Genomic DNA, 8320 nt, shown 5'->3' with positions numbered 1-8320 from the left:
ATAACAAATTGGTAATCAGAGCTACGATTCTGGAAAGGGAAATTTTTTAAGGGCATGCCAAAGAAGAATCAATCTATGGCAGAAACTGATTTAGCTGGGATCAAAACATATTGAGGACCTAGCTGCGTGGTGAAACAAGGCCAAAATGAGCAAATCCACCTAAATGGTGGGAGACTCAGGAAAACAGGATTACTGCACTGGAGGCAATGATGAACACGAATCATGGCTATGGAGGATTTTGAAGATCTTAACGGGCAGAAATGGTGAATAAGAGCAATCTACAGGTGATCAGGTATACACTCCTAATAGCTCTTAAAATAGGGAGAAAATCATGTTTTGGTGACTGTAGTGAAGGATAACTCACGATTCAACTATAAAACGGATGAACCTGGAATTTTGAAGGATAAGCCTGATGCTTGTTTAGCCATTAGGAACAGTGATAGGCCTGAGAATCAAATGGGGGAAAACAGTAACACTAGACCTGTTATGTGGGGACTAGAAGCTGAAAAAAGGGTACAGAGGGCTCATTTAACAATTCAGGAAGTATGTGGCACAGACCAAAAATAGAACTTCCTTTCTTTGAAGGAGTTAATCCTAGAGGGTGGATCCAAAAATGTTTGAAGTATTTTTCTATTTGCAGTGTGCCTATGGAACAAAGAGTGGAGGTAGCCACTATGTATTTAACTGGTAAAGCAGAAATATGGTTTGATGGGTATATAATGCAGAAACACCATGTCACTTGGCATGAATTTGAAGCTGATATCTGTCACATATTTAGTGATAGATCATTTTCTGATATTGTAGAGGAGTTTACTAAGTTGATACAGAAGGGGTCTATAGAGGATTATCAGGAGAAGTTTGAAGAGCTACAACCTTATATGCTTCTACAGAATCCTACTTTGACTGAAGAATTTTTTGTGTCACTCTTTATTAGTGGACTCAGGGATGATATTAAGCATAGGGTCAAAGCTTTGGATCCTAGGAATTTGTTTGAAGCATGTAAGCAAGCTAAGCTCTATGAATTGTCTATGGAGTTTGAGAACAGAAGGTTGAGACCTTCTTTTAAATTCCCACCCAACCCAAACCCCATCACTATTTTTAAATCAGTTTCATTGCTAGTAAATACAAAACCTACAGCAGTACCAAACTCTAAGCAGAATCTTATTGAGTATAGAAACAGAATAACCTCTGTTTTAAATGTGGAGAAAAATTCATTCTAGGTCATCAATGTAAAAACAGACAGCTAAATATGATTACTGAGGAAGTTGACACTTCCTCAGTAGAAATTTTTCCTACAGACTCAGATCAGTCTCCACAAGCAGAGAAAGAAACATTGGAAATATCTATGAATGCCATTACTGGCTCTATTGGTCATACTACACTGAGGATACAGGGAGCTATTCAGGGCAGACCATTGAATATTCTAATAGATAGTGGGAGTACACACAGTTTTTTACTCCTAAATGGGCTGATGCTGGTATCCAAATTACTACTCCTTATCCCTTGGCTATTACTGTGGCTAATGGTCAACAATTATTTAGTTCAGCTAGATGCAACAAAGTGGAATGCAAGCCAAGTTTATACATGATTTCAGAACTCCTAAATGGCTGATGCTGGTATCCAAATTACTACTCCTTATCCCTTGGCTATTACTGTGGCTAATGGTCAACAATTATTTAGTTCAGCTAGATGCAACAAAGTGGAATGGCAAATGCAAGGCCATACATTTATACATGATTTCAGATTGCTCAAGTTGGGAGGCAGTGACATGGTTTTAGGAGTGGATTGGATGAAGTTATTCAGTCCAATATTAATGGACTTCAATAGCATGACTTTAAGTTTTGACCATGGAGGGCAGCAAATTTGTATTCAGGAAAACCCTCTGAATTACAACAAATTTCAGGGGCTACATTACTTAAAATGAGTGCAGGGGATTCTCTCTTATGGGACATATGTCCTATGACTATGAAGGGCATTCTTCTTCAATTCCTACTGAAATCCAACACCTACTGGATAAATACAGACCAGTTTTTGCTGAACCTGTTGGTCTACCTCCCCAGAGGTCTCATGACCATGCTATTTCACTTAAACCTAATGCCACACCTGTTAATCTAAGACCTTATAGATTTCCTTATAATCAGAAGGCTGAGGTTGAGAAAACAGATAGCTATTATGCTTACTTCTTCTATTATTCACCTAGCAGGAGCCCCTTGCCTCTCATTGTCTTCTATTAAAAAGAAGGATGGCACTTGGAGATTTTGTGTAGACTATAGGCAACTCAACAGTCTGACTGTCAAGGACAAATTTCCTATTCCTATTGTGGAGGATTTATTAGATGATTGCATGGGGCAATTTATTTCTCAAAGATTGATTTGAGATCAGGTTACTGGAGATTCGAATTAACCCTGAAGATATTTACAAGACAGCCTTTAGAACACATCAAGGCCATTATGAGTTTAAGGTAATGCCTTTTGGCCTTACTAATGCTCCTGCTACCTTTCAAGCTCTTATGAATGATTTATTTAATTCATTCCTTAGGAAGTTTGTTTTAGTTTTCTTTGATGATATCTTGGTGTATAGCAGCAGTATGAAAGACCATGTTGAACATTTATAGTCAGTTTTGGAAGTTTTGCAAAAGAATCAATTTTTGCAAAATTGTCCAAGTGGTTTTTTTTGGGCACCAAGGTAGAATACCTTGGCCATATTATTTTCTGCTGTAGGGGTGTCTACTGATCCTAGTAAAGTGGAAGCAATGCAAATTGGCCTAAGCCTAAACCCTTAAATCTCTCAGAGGGTTTCTAGGCTGACAGGTTATTACAGAAGATATTAAGAATTATGGCATTATTAGCAGACCATTGACATTACACTGAAGAAAGATGGCTTTCAGTGGAATTCTGCTGCTCATACTGCTTTTGAAAATCTTAAGAAAGCTATGTGTTCTGCTCCATTTTAGCATTGCCTGATTTTTCTAAGACATTTTCTTTGGGAGACAGATGCTAGTTTGGGGGTATTGGGGTTGTTCTTTCACAGGAAGGTAGACCTACTGCTTATTTGAGTAAGCTTTAAGCCCTAGAGATTCAACACTATCATTTATGAAAGAGAATATCTTGCTATTCTCTTGGCGGTTTCTAAATGGAGACATTATTTTAAGAGCATGCCATTTGTTATTAAAACAGACCATGAGCCCTTACAGTTTCTTTTGGAGAAGAAGTTGGCTACTACTATTCAAAAGAAAGGGTTGATAAAGCTTTTGGGATTAGACTATACTATTCAGTATAGAAAAGGAAAATTAAATGTGGTTGCTGATGCTTTATCTAGAAGGTGGGAAGATCAAGCTCAATGTTTGACTATGGGAGTAACAATCTTAGTTCCTACTTGGGTTCAAGAGGTTGAAGACAGTTATCAAAATGACTCCCTGGCTCAGAATTGGATTTCAATTTTAACTGTTGATTCAGCTGCTGACAGTAAATGGAAATTTTCTAAGGCTATTCTTAGATATGATGGGAGAGTTTATATTGGATCTAATGGAAGCCTTAGAGTGAAGATCATACAGACTTTGCATGACTCTCCCCAAGGGGGACATTCAGGTATACAAGCTACCTATTACAGGATAAGGTCAATTTTTTATTGGCCAAGTCTTAAGTCTATGGTTATTTTCTTAGATGCTGTCAGACTTGCCAACTAAATAAAGTGGACATTGCAAAGCCTGGATTACTACAGCCATTGCCTATTCCTAATCAGGCTGGGAAATTATCACTATGGATTTCATTGAAGGATTACCTACTTCACTTAAGAAGAATTGTATATTGGTTATTGTGGATAAATTTACCAAATACAGTCATTTCCTATCACTATCTTATCCATATTCTACAGCAGAGGTAGCTAAACTCTACTTGGATAATGTGTATAAGTTGCATGGCCATTTCTTACAGAGACAGAACCTTTACTAGTATATTTTGGAAGGAACTGATGAAACATTTGGGTACTAAGACCCTTTTCAGTACTGCTTATCATCCTGAAACGGATGGACAAACATAAAGGGTTAATCAATGTCTAGAACAATATCTTAGAGGGCTGTTGTTTATCAGCCTAAGAAATGGGCTAAGTGGTTATCTCATGCAGAGTGGTGGTATAATACCACTTATCACACTGCCCTAAAAAGTAAACCTTTTCAGGCTTTGTATGGTTACAAACCACCTATCATGGTTTGGACCACAGATACTGCAATGCAATCAGTACAAGATATTATGACAAGTAGAGAGAATATCAGACCATTGGTCAAGCAACAGTTAGAATTAGCAAGCAACTGTATGAAGCAAACAAACAGATAAACAAATATCAGAAAGAGTTTTTCATGTGGGGGATATGGTTTACCTGAAACACATACAGATAGACTTCATTAGCCCTGCGAAAAAACCTAAAGTTAGCAGCTAAATATTTTGGGCCATATAAAGTCCTGGAAAAAATTGGTGAAGTGGCCTATCAATTACACTTACCAGATTCGTCAAGACTTCATCCAGTGTTCCATGTGAGCCTTCTGAGAAATTTATTGGGGATTCCTCTACTGTTGCAACGGACCCTCCTGCAATAGATGACGAGGGGCAGTTCAGAGTTCAACCTTTAAAAGTTTTGGCTAAGCGTATAGTGAATCGAAACAGTAAGCCAGTCACTCAACTTCTGGTTCGATGGGAGAATTTGGATGAATCAAATGACACATGGGAGGACTATACAGTTATGAAAGGTCAATTTCCTGGATTTGATCCTTGGGGACAAGGATCTTCTTGTGGGGTGGGTATTGTTATGGTCGAGGAGAAGAAGAACGGCGAAGAGAAGAAGAACGGTGAGGAGAGAAGAGATTGGGAATGGACGAGATAGGGGAGGAATTGGGGATGGTTGCTCGATGATTAGGGATTGAAAATTGTAAATTGGGAATTAAATCAAAAGAGGGTCAGATGATTAAGTTACCTGACAAGATGGAGCATGATGAGTTGGAGCAGTCCAGAAGCACAATGGAGCGGCCCAGATCAGATGGCCCAATGCAGGCTGAGAAGAGAAATGATACAAATCAAGTCTTTTAGCAATCTGTTAGTATTAATGCCAGCTGGCAGAATTTAGATTCCCAGTACTATTTTTGTAACTAAATAAAAAACCTTTCTTGTAGTCATTTATGCTCAGAAAATGAATGAATGAACTTTTCTTCTCTCTGAATCCTCTCCTATTCTCTCATCTTTCTCTCGAATTCTTCTCTATTTCTATTCAATCTATAACAAATGGATGGCTTTTCATTTTTGGTTGCAAGATTGGTGTTTCGATGGCAAAATATAATCCCATGCAATCCTTCTAGAGAAGAACTCCTCCATCATTTCAGCGGAAGGATAGGGAAGTGGCTGACAAGAAGAGTGACCTATCCTCGATAGAAGGGGTGGTTGATGAATATAAACTACGAGTGCTGGAAAATTGCCTTGTGTGTTGGTGTAGAAACTTTTTTCCCTTTCGAACCTTGCTAGACAAATGCATGAAAAAGGCCTTAATGGTTTTTCGTTGATGAAAGCTACTAGAAACGTTGTCTTATTGTGTTTTGAAAACTCGATGTTAATTAACAGAATAAAGGTCGAGAATTCGGAGTCTCTGGCAGTGTGGTTCGACAGGTTTGAATCATGGTAAAAAAACTTTGTGGTGGAGAGTCGCGTATTTGGTTGGTTTGCGAAGGGATTCCTTTTCATGCTTGGAGCTGGGATACCTTTACAAACATAACAACAAAGTGGGGGGAAATTATTGCTATAGACGAAAATTCACATTATCCTTCGTCCTTTGATCGGGCAAAAATCCAAATTTTCACAAATACCATCTCTAGAATTGACGAGGTAGTAGGATTGAAGGTTGAAGGCCAATCGTTTAAAGTTGGGAAAGAAGTTATACCTGGCGATGGAACCACTGGTTTGGTAAGATTAGTTTAGCTTCAAGGCCAAGTTTCAGTTTTGTAGTCTTCCTTACCTAGTGCCTTCGATCGATCAGATCAAAAATGTTATGGAGTCTCATGCCCTGGAAGACGGTCTCAATATAGGTCTATTGGTTTCTAATGGGGAAATAGGTGATCAATCAGGTTGCAAGGAGAGGGTCATGGGAAGGGCCCAAAGCTCGGGAAGAAAAAAAGACCTCGCGAATCTAAAAAGAGTAAGCAAAAGTCTGAGGTTGCTTAAGTGTCTTGGAGGAAGCTTGGCATTTGGCTTGTTAGCGGTTTTTGAAGGAATTTTAATAGATTGGATTGGGTTGATTCTCCAAATATGAAGAGGGGCCTCTTGGAGTCGGTTGTGTTTTTTTCACATTAATGGATTTGGGTGTTGCTTTAAGTTATTTTGGATTTTAGTGATGTGAGGCTCAAGATAGGTGTGAGTTAATATCAAATAGGGTTGTCCTTGTTTTATTTGGTTATTTGAGGGGGTTTCTTAGAGGTTTTCTGATTTTTCTTGATTTGGTGTATGTATCTTGATTAGTGTGTTTTTTACTCTAGGTTGTACTGGTTTGTTTATTTAATAAATCATGAGGTACCTTTTTTCCTTTCAATTTTTGTTGACATACGGTTTAGTATGTTGATGATTATGAAGAGTTTTTTTTAACGAGGCATCCGATTCTTATAAAAAAAACTTGCAAAAAAGCCCCCCTCTATCGTAATGAGACATGGGAACTGCAAATTCAAATTTCCATCAAAACAAAATGCAAATAAACCAGCAAAAAAAGGTTAGCTCACCCAGCATGTGATCAGCTTCATCAAACACAAGAATCTTCACATTACTCACACCCAATTTCTTTGCCGACATCCACTTCTTAATAGTGCTAGGAGTACCAATAACTACTTGAGCGGTAATAGGTGGCCGTTTATTTATGGGAATATAATTAGAACTATCCATTGGAATGGCACATTCTGATGTTATCCCAATATGCTTCCCCATCTTCATAAGAACTTCCAAATTCTACACGAAAAAAGAGCTAAATTCCATCATCAAAACTGAAACCCAGATTTCAATAAAACCTCAAAAATTAAACTTTCAGAAACTTAACCTGAATAGCCAATTCTCTCGTGGGACAAATATAAACTGCTGAGGAGCTTTTAGGTTCGGATCTACGCGAGATAGCATTCCAAGAGTAAAGCAATTGGTTTTCCCAGAACCATTATGAGCTTGAGCAATTAAATCCATGTAAGGAGGCGTCAAATCATTGGCAAACTAATAGCTTGAATTTTACTAGGCTTTTCAAATTTCATCTCAACTTATAACCCTTACAATAATTCAGGGGACAATTCAATTCCTCGAATGTAAATGTTGATGTGTACGGTGTATCCCCTGATGCAACTAAAAAAATAAACAAAAAACACGAGATTCAAAACCCTAAATCTCAGTCGAATTAAACAGACAAAAAAAGTTTAAAATATTCAGGTGCAGGGATCCGACGGCTTTGATGTTGGAGTCCTCAGGTTCATCGAGGAACTTTTGATCATTTTACTCTCGTCGATTGTTAGGTTCTCAACTCCCAGCTCCGGCGTACTTTTTTCATCCGACATTGAGGAAGCAATTGGTTCTTCTAAAGCATCGTCTTCCAAATCAGCCCATTGAACTGGGGCGTCGGCGGACATTTTGGTTTCTTGAGGTGCTGGTGCCTCGGTGGAGGTAGTGGTGGAAGTGGCGGCAGTTTCATCCATGAAGTAGTTGAAATGAATGGAAAAGGAGGGAAATGGTAAATCGATTTATTTTTTCTTATAGGAGGTGATTAGCGGGGAAAAACATTATATAGTGGTTTTGAATGACGGACCATTTAACCGACTTTTAGCTTGAGGTAAAACTATTTTCTAAATAGGTGTAATATAAGAAGGATTTAAACTATATTTAAAATTAATTTTAGATTTTATAAGTAAAATTTAAATTTAATCGGATAAAAAATTAACTAATTAAAGATAAAATTGGACTTTTGAATTTGGGATGAAAAGAAGAGATCTATATTGTAATTTTTTATTGAAAAAAATTATAGTTGATTTTATAAGATATTTAGTCGAGTTGGTGTGAGTTATTTTTGTAAAATAATAAAGTATATTTTCTCTTTTTTTTCTCACACTTTTCTCACAACCTTCTTCTCTCCTCTTTTTTTGTCATTGATAAAGGTCTCATCTTTTATCAATTTTATTCTTATATCCAAAATTTAAGGTAAGATTTATGGTCCAGGAATTATGAACTTCAAGATGAGTTTGTCACTTTCTCTAATAGTGTTCTCAAACTCTTTTCATATTTGAAATAATTTAAGTTCCAAGAGCTTCCTCTAATAATTTCTA

At 37.4% G+C, this 8320-nt stretch overlaps 1 long non-coding RNA gene across 1 annotated transcript; it reads right to left on the bottom strand.

The window, feature by feature from the left end:
- Nucleotides 1-3982: 3982 nt before the first annotated feature.
- LOC120188126 lies at nucleotides 3983-7281 on the bottom strand. Its single transcript, XR_005522391.1, has 3 exons — nucleotides 7060-7281; nucleotides 6679-6971; nucleotides 3983-3993 (listed from the first exon to the last, which is right to left on the bottom strand). It is a non-coding gene; the product is annotated as an uncharacterized LOC120188126 (long non-coding RNA).
- Between the last annotated feature and the right edge of the window lie 1039 nt (nucleotides 7282-8320).

This window comes from Hibiscus syriacus, unplaced genomic scaffold (assembly GCF_006381635.1).
Source record: "Hibiscus syriacus cultivar Baekdansim isolate YM2019G1 unplaced genomic scaffold, ASM638163v2 tig00116938_pilon, whole genome shotgun sequence".
In the NCBI taxonomy this organism is placed as follows: Eukaryota; Viridiplantae; Streptophyta; class Magnoliopsida; order Malvales; family Malvaceae; genus Hibiscus; species Hibiscus syriacus.
Note: the sequence above shows the minus strand (reverse complement) of the source record. Positions and strands in the feature narration are given on the sequence as shown.